The sequence below is a fragment of the Ricinus communis genome, chromosome 3 (genome assembly GCF_019578655.1).
Source record: "Ricinus communis isolate WT05 ecotype wild-type chromosome 3, ASM1957865v1, whole genome shotgun sequence".
Taxonomy (NCBI): Eukaryota; Viridiplantae; Streptophyta; class Magnoliopsida; order Malpighiales; family Euphorbiaceae; genus Ricinus; species Ricinus communis.
The window spans coordinates 9012168-9024191 of NC_063258.1; the positions used below are offsets into that span (position 1 = coordinate 9012168).

A 12024-nucleotide genomic window follows, 5' to 3' on the forward strand; every position below is an offset into this window, starting at 1 on the left:
TAATACCTATTGAGGTACCTATCATGCATTGCCCAACTGTCAAATTGCCATGGTCTCCCAAGTAAAATTTCACTAGCATGCAATAGTACTACATTGTACAAGACCTCATCATGATATTTACCAATAGAAAAGCAAATAATTGCTTGCTGGTTTACCTTAACCTCACCACAATCATTAAGCCATTGAAGCTTATATGGATGTGGGTATGGTATGGTAGGCAGCCCCAATCTACTAATCAAGAGAGTACTTACAACATTAATGCAACTCCCATTATCAATAATCACATTACACACCTTGCCTTGTATATGAAATCTTGTGTGGAACAAGTTGTCCCTTTGTTGCTCATTTCAATCTTTTTGATAATACATCTTTCACACACAAGTCACTTATTTAACACTCAAAACAAATCAAAATTAAAATGACACGACAAATAGAACACAAAACTAGACTTAGTGAACACGATTAAGCAAAAAAAATGTAAGAACAAGATGTAATGGAGAATAACTAACCTTAATGAACGAATAACAAAAAGGACAAAATTAAAATACCAAAACTATATATTCTTTAATGTTAGAACTCTAACAATTGACTTAAATAAAGAACTAATAACATGAACTGAATTAAAAGAAAGAACAAAGAAACATAAGAAATCAGAATTGACTAATGAAAATATGAAAGGATAAAACCTGATATAGAGCCAAAGCTTTGATACCAAATGATATGGAACCTCCATGAATAAGCTTGAGAACCCCTTTTGAATTGTGGACCCCCAAAACATTAACATGAAAACCCCAAGAAATAATTTGGTTCAACCGCTAAAAAGGTTATAAAACATATTACTTGAGAGATGATCAAGTATTAGAATTTAAAAACTTGTTCCTAAATCCCAATTTGAAACACTCCACAAGAAGATGATAAATCTACTTGAATATTTCTTAAGCATGCATTCTACACAAGAACATAAAGACAAAGCAAACAAGCTTTAAGGTAAAAATACCAATTATCATTCAAGTTTCAACTTAATTCCCATATCAAAGTTTGTACTAGCCTTATATAGGCCTTAGAAAACCCTAAATCTTAACTAATAAGGATTTCACGTCTCATATAGGATAAAGATAACCATCCTAACTAAAGAGATAACTTAAACAAAATCCTAACTGGGGTAGATAACATTTGACGCCCAACTTAAGTGAAGAAACCCTAATTTACTAAAGTCATGCATATGGGCCTTAAAACATAAGCTAAGTTAGGCCCAAAGTCTTCATATGCTCCAATTCAAGAGTAGCTTTGGTTTTTGAGCCCAAATAAATGATTAAGTAAGCCCATTAAACACTTGGACTTGTAATACATTAAGTTGAGTTGGGCCTTCACTTAAACTAAAGCCTTGAACTCCTTATAATTCCTTTTGGGCCGAATTCACAAGGCCTTGCATGTGTTGAATTAAGGCTTGTTAATACTTCTTGGATCTTGATCTAGTTATTAGGCCTTAAGGCAATTGTATTGGGTCTTTAGCCTCAATAGCTTGACTTTGATCTTGGGCTTGAAGCTTTGGCCGAACTCCTCCATGCTCTTGCTCATCTTCATCAAGTCCATCTTTATGAAATCCATGTGATGGTGGTTGGTCCATATCAAACGCCTTTAAGACTAATTATGGTTTGTATGAGTGGCTAGTGATGCCTTTTATGCTAACTAATGCAATAGTACCTTTATAAGACTTATGAATCATGTTTTGCATCCTTTTATCGGCAAGTTTATTGTTGTATATTTTGGTGACATATTAGTCTATAGCAAATCCATGCATGAGCATTTAGAGCATCTTAGGACTTTATTTGATGTCTTGCAAGGAAAAAAGCTTTATGCTAATCTTGGCAAGTGTGAATTTTGCACTCCTAAGGTAGCTTTTCTTAGATTGGTTGTTAGTGGTAATGGGATTGAGGTACATAAAGAAAAGGTAAAGGCTATTGCTTTTGGCCGACACCTAAGAGTGTGAGTGAGGTGAGATCTTTTCATGGCCTAGCTAGCTTTTATAGGCAATTTGTTAGGGATTTTTCTACCCTTGCTGCCCCTTTAACTAAGGTTATTAAGAAGCATGTAGATTTTAAACTGGGAGAGGCACAAGATAGGCATTTCATGTTTTAAAAGATAAATTGATTAATGCTCCTTTACTTGCTTTGCCTAATTCTGATTCTACTTTTGAGATTGAATGTGATGCTTCTAATGTTGAAATTGGAGCTGCATTGATGTAAGAGGGTAGGCCAATTGCTTATTTTAGTGAAAAGCTTAGTGGGGCAAGCTTATACTATCCCAACTATGATAAGGAGATGTTTGCATTGGTGCGGGCATTGGAGACATGGCAACATTACTTATTGCCCAAAGAATTCGTAATTCATACAGATCATGAGAGCTTAAAGCATTTGAAAGGTCAAAATAAATTGAACAAAAGGCATGCAACTTAGAGTTCATTTATAGAGACTTTTCTTATGTGATCAAATATAAGAAGGGTAAGGATAATGTGGTGGGCTGATGCACTCTCCAAGAGGTATGACTTGATTAACACACTTCATTCTAAATTGATTAGATTTGAATTGCTTAAAGAACATTATCTTGATGATCCTGATGTTGGAAGTGTGTATGATGCATGCGAGCATGGAGCTTTTGATAAATACTATAGGCATGATAGCTACTTGTTTAAGGATAATCGATTGTGTGTGCCTAATTGTTCTATACGAAGATTATTTTTAAAATAATCGCAGGAGGGAGGATTGATGGGGCATTTTGGTGTTGCTAAGACTTTAGATATGTTGCATGAGCACTTTTATTGGTAAAAAATGCGTGTTGATGTTGAGAAATATTGTGCCAACTGTGTTGTTTGTTTACGTGCTAAGTCTAAAAGCAAGCCCCATGAATTGTATATTCCATTGCATATTTCTATTTCACCTTAGATTGATGTTTCTATGGATTTTATCTTAGGATTGCCAAGGTCTAGGCATGGCAATGATAGTATTTATGTGGTGGTTGATAAATTTAGTAAAAGGGCACCCTTTATTACATGTCATAAAGTTGATGATGCATCACATATTGCTTATTTATTCCTTAGAGAAGTAGTATGTTTGCATGGCATGCCTAAGGCTATTGTTAGTGATAAGGATATAAAACTTTTCTCCGATTTTTGGAAGACGTTGTGGACTAAGTTAGGTACTAAACATTATTTTCTACTACTTGTCACCAGAAACGGATGGTCAAACCGAAGTGGTTAATAGAGCATTAGGAGAATTATTGTGTGCTATTATAAAAAAGAATATCAAATCTTGGGAAGATTGCTTACCTCATGTATAGTTTGCATGTAATAGGAGTGTGCATTCATCTACTTATTGTAGCCCTTTTGAAGTTGTTTATAGTTTTAATCCACTAACTCCTTTTGATTTATTACCTTTGCTATTACAAGAGCGAGCTAACCTGGATGGTTCCGAGAAGGCCGAATATGTTTAGCAACCTCATGACAAGGTAAGGTAGCAAATTGTGATTGAGTGTGGTTGCATATGCACAAGGAGAAGCTTCCTCTTCAAAAGCGTTCTAAGTTGCAAGCAAGAGGAGATGAACCCTTCCAAGAGAATAGAGAATTTGTAATTTATCTCCATATCGAATCTGAAAGCCTACCATGTTCTCATTTTGTTTGTTTCTTTTGTGTCTCTCTCTCTAATTTATATCTAATATGATAGTTTGGTTTTACTTAGCGAGCATAAACAAGAGTGTTGAGTAGACAAATGCAAAAAAGAATATTAATTGATTGAGTATTCATATCATTCTCTGAATGATTGTAGGTGAATCTTTTAGGGGAAAGAGGAAATAGTGAGAATCGAGGCATTGCCTAGATATTCTTAATCATGAGATGCACCATTGGGATCTCCATCATTATTTGCTCCTCTAAGGACAAGGACTCGATAACATAATGATTGAATAAGGAATCATGCGAAGGAATTGATAGGCTTGGCATTGAGGATTACGTAGATGTCACACCTCATCTCATGTAGCCTGAGATGGACATTTAAAACCAAATGCTTTCTAAAATCTTTTTAGTTTAGTTGAATTATAATACACTTACATATGTATATGTAATAATGTATTTAAAATCATAATTCAAAATAGATAATTTTTTAAAATGATGTTTCATTTTAAAATGATGTTTCATTACAATGACTATAACTAGAAATACCTTTCTTAAATATTATTAAATAAGTTAAAGTACAAAGTTTGCCTTTAAACATTAACTTTATAACATAGCCTTTTACATGTACATAACCACCATGGTATGAAACAAGGATGAATATTTTTGTACAAGTTACAATGAGTATGTATATGACTCCTTAAATGAGAAATGTTGACCAACTTTACTCTCGCCTTTAATCACACTTACTAGCTCAACCACCAACTATCAAGCCTTGCTTCTTGAATAAAATTTATAAAAGATTACAATAGTATAAAAGTACTCAATGGATAGATATACAAGGAGAAAATAATTTGGATAACTGTAAGAAGAAGACCACATAATTATACAAAATATATAATGATACAATGCAAATATGCATAGTTCTTTAGATTATTTTAGTTTTAATTTCATTTGATTTTACTAGGTTTGTGTGCTTATTTGTTTATAAAGGTGTTATTTATATTTGGTTTATGTTTATGATTGATTGTGTGTGTTTTATACATGTTTTTAGGCTCAAAATGTGCATGAAAAGAACTTGGAATCATTTGGTATGAAGTGTGAAGCTTGAAGAGTCTAATTGGAGCCTTAGTAGATCTTGACGAGTCATCACAGGAAGACCCGAGTGACGAGTCGGCACCGTCTTGACGAGTCCCCAAGAGTTGCAACTTTTCCTAGTTTGAGCAGTTTTCGTCTTTTGGTCATAACTTTGTCTACAGACATCCAAATGAGGTTATTCAAGTTGCTCTAGAAAGATAACAGAATTTTCTACAACTTTCAAGAAGAAACTATCTAGTGATAAAGTCATCTGGTAGACGAAAATGCCCTTAAAATTACAGAATCTGCAAGGAGGGTGACTTTTCATGTCAAAAGGTGCCTTTTCCATTTCTACACGAATAATAGCCTTTAGAAACATATAAAATAAGTGTCTTTGGCTCTGTTTTAGGAACGAGAAAATAAATATAGATATAGAGCATAGTTTTTAATAAAAGTATTAAATTTTAGAAATCATTGCAAAGACTTTGTTCTAGTTTTTGAGAATTAACTAGAAGGAAACCAAGTCAAGAAGCAAGAAAAGAAGATTGATCTACAGAACACGTGCTAGAAGACTTAAAAGGGTTTATCTATTGATTTTCTTCTATATACCTTTCCTATCTTGCAATTGATTTTCTCTTACTGTTCTCTAATATGTGTCTTGGCTAAGTCTTTGTATGGGATTTACAATGATAAATTAATTAAGAACAATATTTTTATCTTATGTTATTTATGATTTAATTTCAATTAGTGCTCATTCATCTTATGTATGCTTGATCACCATATGTAACTTGTTAATCAAATTATTCACAAAGAGATTTGGAGTAATTTGGTGGAACGTAATTGATATTACTTAAGAATTGAATTTGGCTTGGATACAAGGCATTCATCTTAAGAAAATAAGAATTAGTATAATGTGTTAATGATTTTCTCTTACCTCTGCATTGCCATGAAAATGAATGTAGACTCTAAGAGGAAATACCTTTAATTGACAATGAGAATTGCCTTTAAAGACTATACTAATTTCCAATCAATATGTTTTATGATAATAGTGTTCAAAGATCTTATTTGATTGTGATTTATGATTTTCCCATATAAATATATTGTTATAACTTGTGTGAATACTTAAGTAATTAGTTAGTATTTAAATTTCCTTATTTGTTTTAATTACTATTATAATTTTTATTTATTTTGCTTATCCATCTTAGTACCTAACCAGTTAATACAAAGTTTACCCCAACTCCCGAGTGTTCGACACCCTTCTTGCTCCATACTAAGTCCTAGAGACTAGGGTATGTAATTTGTCCCACTACAAATTTTGGCGCCATTGCCGGGGAGTTGAATAGTAATTTTTATTAACTTAGGATAGAGAAAGGTTATTTTAGGCCTTGTTTTTGTTTTTTTCTATTTTTTTTATTTTCTTTTTATATTCTTCATTTTTATATTTTATTTTTGTTATTGTTATTTGTTTAGTTTAATTTATCAATTGTGAATTAACATGCTTACTAGAAGTACTAGTGATAATAATTTGAACTTTGATCCTAACATTGATTTAACTATACGTGCCTTACGCAGGGAATAAAGGCAAAGAAGAGAGAACCAACCAAATTTTAATAACATGGCTCACTAGAAAGGAGAACGTAGCGATTTTGTAATGCCCGACATCTCAAGAAGTTTAGGAGGTATTGTGGCTCTGGCTATTGCTAACAACAATTTTGAGATCAAGCCAAGTATCATCCAAATGGTGCAAAATAATCAGTTTGGAGGTTTACAAGGGGAAGATCCTTATGCCCACATATTAACTTTCCTTAATTTGTGTGCAACTTTCAAGATCAATTATGTAACGGATGTAGCAATAAGGCTCAGACTCTTCCTATTTTCGGTTAGGGATAAAGCACAACTTTGGCTTGTTAGTTTGCAAAATGAATCAATCAGAACGTGGGACCAATTGAAGCAAGCATTTCTTCACAAATATTTTCCGCCATATAAAATGGCCAAGTTTTGCAATGAGATCACTACTTTCAAGCAAAATGGAAGTGAGACAATCTATTCAGCTTGGTAGAGATTTAAGGAACTCCAAAGGCAATGTCTACATCATGGCTTGCCGGATTGGATGATTCCTCAAATTTTCTATAATGGGCTGACGAATGAAAACAGAAATATAGTGAATGCAGCAGCCGATGGAAAATGGATGGATAAAACGGCTAGAGAAGTCGTTACCTTAGCTTGAAGAACTTGCATCTCAAGGATACATGGGTGATGAAACAACTATGGCAAAAGCAAGAGGAGTTTTGGAGCTTGACACAATTAAAATGCTGAATGCAAAGGTATGCTCTCACCCGGTTTGGTAAGTAGAAATCAAATTAATTCTTCAGGAAAGTATTAATATTGCTTATGAGTCTTATGGAGGATCCTATTCATATTCTCAATGTAATTCAAGTACAAACGATGATGTGAACTACATGCAAGGGGGTTTTCACCAAAGAATGGGGCTGAATTCTAACACTTATAACCCTCAATGGAGGAACCATCCCGGTTTCTAACCCCATCCTCTCAATTAAACCCTCCATATAACCTAAATACCAAACCTCAATACCCACCGGGATTTTCCATGAAACAAACAAACCTTTAATCCTACCCATCCTAAACCTACTCTTGAAAATCTTATGGAGAAATTTTTCAACCAACAAATGTCTATAAACAAACAAAATGAGGAGCAATTTAAGTAGCTAAACTCTAAACTTGAGCAGCTTGCTACTCATAACCGCATCCTTGAAACCTAAATTGCCCAACAAGCCTCTTCCTCCAACACTAAACCTTTGGAAAAGCTTCCTAGCCAACCAGAGAATGTACAAAAAGAGTCTTATCAAGTAATTACCTTGTGTAGTGGTAAGGAGGTTAAAAAGGATATCAATAAGAAAAAGAGAGTGGTTAATGATGATGATAATGGGGTAGAGATTGAGGAAGTGGATGTTAGAAGTAAAGATGATAATAAGTGTGCAAAGAAAGGTAATAAGGAAGATGCCATACCATCAATGAATGATGAACCAATAGTAGATGTTAAACCTCTTCCTTTTCCTCAAAGGTTCATGAAGCATAACTTGGATAAACAGTTTGGTAAATTCCTTGATTATCTCAGGGAAATTACTATCACTATACCATTTGTGGATGCTATTAGGGACATGCCAGCTTGGGGTAAATTTTTGAAGGATATTATTAGTTATAAGAGTAAGCTTGAAGATTATGGCTTAGTATCTCTTATTGAAGAATCCAAGGCTATGTACTCTAAGTCTCCACCAAAGCTTAAGGATCCGAGTTCATTTCAGTTCCTTGTGCAACAGGAGGTACACATTTTGATAAAGCTTTATGTGATATTGGTGCTAGTGTTAGTCTTATGCCTTACTCTATTTAGAAAAGGCTCAATTTGGATGAATTAAAGCCTATTAATATGTGTCTTTCCATGGCGGACAAATCTATCACATATCCACTTGGCATTTTAGAAACTATGCTAACAAAGTGGGAACTTTATAATACCAACTAACTTTGTTGGAAATGGAGGAAGATCTTGAGATCTCAATTTTGTTTGGAAGACCATTTTTTATGATAGTAGGAGCAATTATTGATATGAAGAGAGGAAATATCACATTAGAGGTGGATAATGAATGTATGGAATTTGATGTGCTGAATATTATGAAGTCAACACCTGTAGAAGTGGCAAGTAGAATTGATTCTATTGATGTTATTGGCGAATGTATTGAAGAAGTAATTCATGAGTGTTTGAGGCAAGATTTTACGGAGCTATCCAGGATGTAAGAAGCTAATGAGTAGATTTTGGAGGTAGCTCCATATCAACTTTCCCATAGGACATCAAGATTTGAACCTTTAAGTAGAGAGGATGATCCAAAGGATACTACATCAAATGAAGAAGTCAAGATGGAGCTCAAGCCCCTACCGTCAAACCTAAGATATGCATTTCTTGACTCTAACTTTAAATTTCCTTTTATTGTTAATTCATCTTTGCTTAGTGATAATATTGATGCCTTATGTGATGAGTTGCCTAATCATAAAAATGCCATTGGTTATTCTATAAAGCGATTTAAAGGGTATTAGCCCTAATGTCCGTATGCATAGAGTTCTTTTAGAGGACCACGCTAAGCCTTCTATTGAAGGTCAAAGCGGTTAAACCCCACTCTCAAAGAAGTGGTGAGAAAAGAGGTAACTAAGTTGCTTGATAATGGAATCATATATTCCATTAGTGATAAGAAATGGGTGAGCCCCGCTCGGGTTGTACCACGGAAGGGAGGCTTAAGCATTGTTAGGAATTAATCTAATGATTTAATACCTATTATAATTGTCACGGGATGGTGTATCTGTAATGACTATAGAAAATTAAATAAAGCAACTAGGAAGGACCATTTTCCATTGCCTTTTATCGAACAAGTCTTTAAGAGACTAGCCAACTTTTCTTATTTTTGTTATTTGGATGGACCCAGTGGTTTCTATCAAATTCCTATTCATCCCGAGGATCAAGCTAAAACCACCTTTGCATGTCCCTATGGTACTTTTGCTTTTAGGCGTATGCCTTTTGGTTTATGTAATGCACTTGCAACTTTCCAAAGATGCATGTTTTCAATATTTAGTGATCTACTCGATAATTGTGTAAAGGTTTTTATGGACGACTTGGTGTTTATGGTACTAATTTTTCCAACTGTCTAGACAATCTATCTAAAGTTCTTGATAGGTGTATTGAGCATGGAATACCCTTGAATTGGAAAAATGTCAACTTTATGACACAAGAGGGAATCGTTCTTGGTCATTCGGTTTCAAAGAGAGGCATTGAAGTTGATAAGGCAAAGATAGAAGTAATTGAAAATTTGCCACCTCAGAAGAGTGTTAAAGATATAAGAAGTTTAAGTTGGACATGCAGGTTTCTATCAAAGATTTATCAAAGACTTCTCCAAGATAGCAAGGCCATTATGTAAGTTACTTGCTAAAGATGCTATTTTGAGTTTGATGAAGTTTGCCTCGGTGCATTTGAAACTTTAAAAAGCTCTTGTTTCCGCACCCGTCTTGCAACCACCTCATTAGGAGAAACCATTTGAAATAATTTGCGGTGCTAGTAACTTTGTGTTTGGGGCTGTTTTGGGTCAAAGAGAGGGAAGGTAAGCCTTATGTGATTTACTATGATAGCAAATTACTTGATGATGCTCAAATCAACTACACCACTATAGAAAGGAGTTGCTTGCTATCTTTTATGCATTTGACAAGTTTAGAGCGTATCTTGTAGGGCAAAAGGTGATTGTTTATTCAGATCATCCTACTCTTAAGTATCTTCTAAGCAAGAAGGACGTAAAACCTAGACTTTACGGTGGATTTTGATGCTTCCAAGAGTATGATTAGGAAGTGAGAGACAAGAAGGGTAGTGAGAATCTTGTTGTGGATCACCTATCAAGGATTGATCAAGACGGACTAAAGAGGATGGTTTCCCGATTAATGACACATTTCATGATGAACATTTACTAAGTGTGGTATCAAAGGAACTTCCATGGTTTGCGGATATTGTAAATTATCTTGTGAGTAGTGTTCTTCCTTATGAGTTAGATTATCGACAAAGGAAGAAATTTCGCATGATATTAAATTCTATTATTGGGAGGAGCCTTTTGCTTTACAAGAGAAGTGTCGATTGTTTAATTCGGAGATGCATTCCTCAAGATGAAGCTCAAGATGTTTTGAGACATTGTCATTCCTTGGATGTTGGAGGACACTTCGGTGCAATAAACGGCATCTAAGGTAATACAATCTGGTTTTTGGTGGCCAACTTTATTTAAAGATGCTAGAGAGTTTGTTCTTATATGTGATAGATGTCAAAGAATGGGCAACATTACTAAGAAATATGAGATGCCCTTAAAAGGAATCCTTGAAGTCGAACTCTTTGATGTTTGGGGTATATATTTCATAGGTCCATTTCCTAGCTCTTTAGGCTATAAGTATATTCTGGTCATGGTGGATTATGTTTCAAAATGGGTGGAAGCATTACTTGCCAGTTATATTGATGCTAAAGTGGTCGAGAAGATGCTTAAGAAAATTATTTTTCCTAGGTTTGGTACTCAGGGCATTAATTAGTGATGGAGGTTCCCATTTTGTAATCATATGATTGAGGCTCTCTTAAAGAAGTATGGAGTACCATACAAGGTTGCAACTCCCTATCATCCACAAACAAGTGGGCAAGTTGAGATCGTGATAGAGATTCAATGGATCCTAAAGAAAGCGATTGTCTTCTTCATGAAAGGATTGGGCATTAAAGCTTGATGACGGCATGGGCGTATAGGTAGACCTTTAAAACCCAGTTGGCCTTACTCCTTCTCAATTAATTTACAGGAAGTCATGTCATCTCCCCATTGAATTAGAGCATAGGGCATATTAGGCAACAAGGACTTTGAATTTTGATTTGAGGAAGGCCGGTAGGAAGAGGTTACTTCAACTTAGCGAATTGGATGAGTTAAGAATGAATACTTATGAGAATGCAAAGTTATATAAAGATCATACTAAGTTGTGGCATGATAAGCATTTATTTAAGAAGGAATTTCATGAAGGTTAGCTTGTTCTCCTTTTTAATTCAAGACTTAAGTTATTTCCAGGAAAGTTGAGGTCACGATGGTCGGGTCCATTTAAAGTTATCAAAGTTTATCCTCATGATGCGGTTGATCTTGCCAACGCAAAGAGGGAAATTGTTAAGGTAAATGGACATCGTCTTAAACCCTACTTGATCGGTGATGCAATTGATACGGGCTGCTCTATCCCTCTATCTACACCATAATCAAATTGAGGTAAGGCCAAGCTATAGACCCTTAAATTTAGCATGGTAAGATTAACACATTTATTTCCTTAACTTTAATATATATTTTTACATTCTTTGCTTTTATTTCATTTTACTTAGAGTCATTACTTCACTTTTTTAACCCTTATTTATCATATTATTTTTGCTTTAGATTACTTTCTTTGCCTATTTAGGTTTAAGTGCCTTAGCATTGTTTTTAAAATGTAGGTGGCGATAGCATTGTTTTAAAATGTAAGGTGGCGAGTCGAAATCACGAGTTGGCGACTCATAATAGAAAGATTAGGTGACAAGTTGTCACACGTTGACGACTAATCACGGAAGGCTTTGGTGAGAGTCATCACCGCATTGGCGACTCGTTCACTCACATTAATATTATACTTGCATTATCGTATATTTTTTCCTTTTTATTGTTCATTAATTCTCTTTATTCTATTTATTCCTTGCCAAA

At 34.5% G+C, this 12024-nt stretch overlaps 1 non-coding gene across 1 annotated transcript; it reads right to left on the reverse strand.

The window, feature by feature from the left end:
- Positions 1–6734: 6734 nt before the first annotated feature.
- LOC112534208 lies at positions 6735–6841 on the reverse strand. The gene has a single exon (XR_003078509.1). It is a non-coding gene; the product is annotated as a small nucleolar RNA R71 (small nucleolar RNA).
- Positions 6842–12024: the final 5183 nt, after the last annotated feature.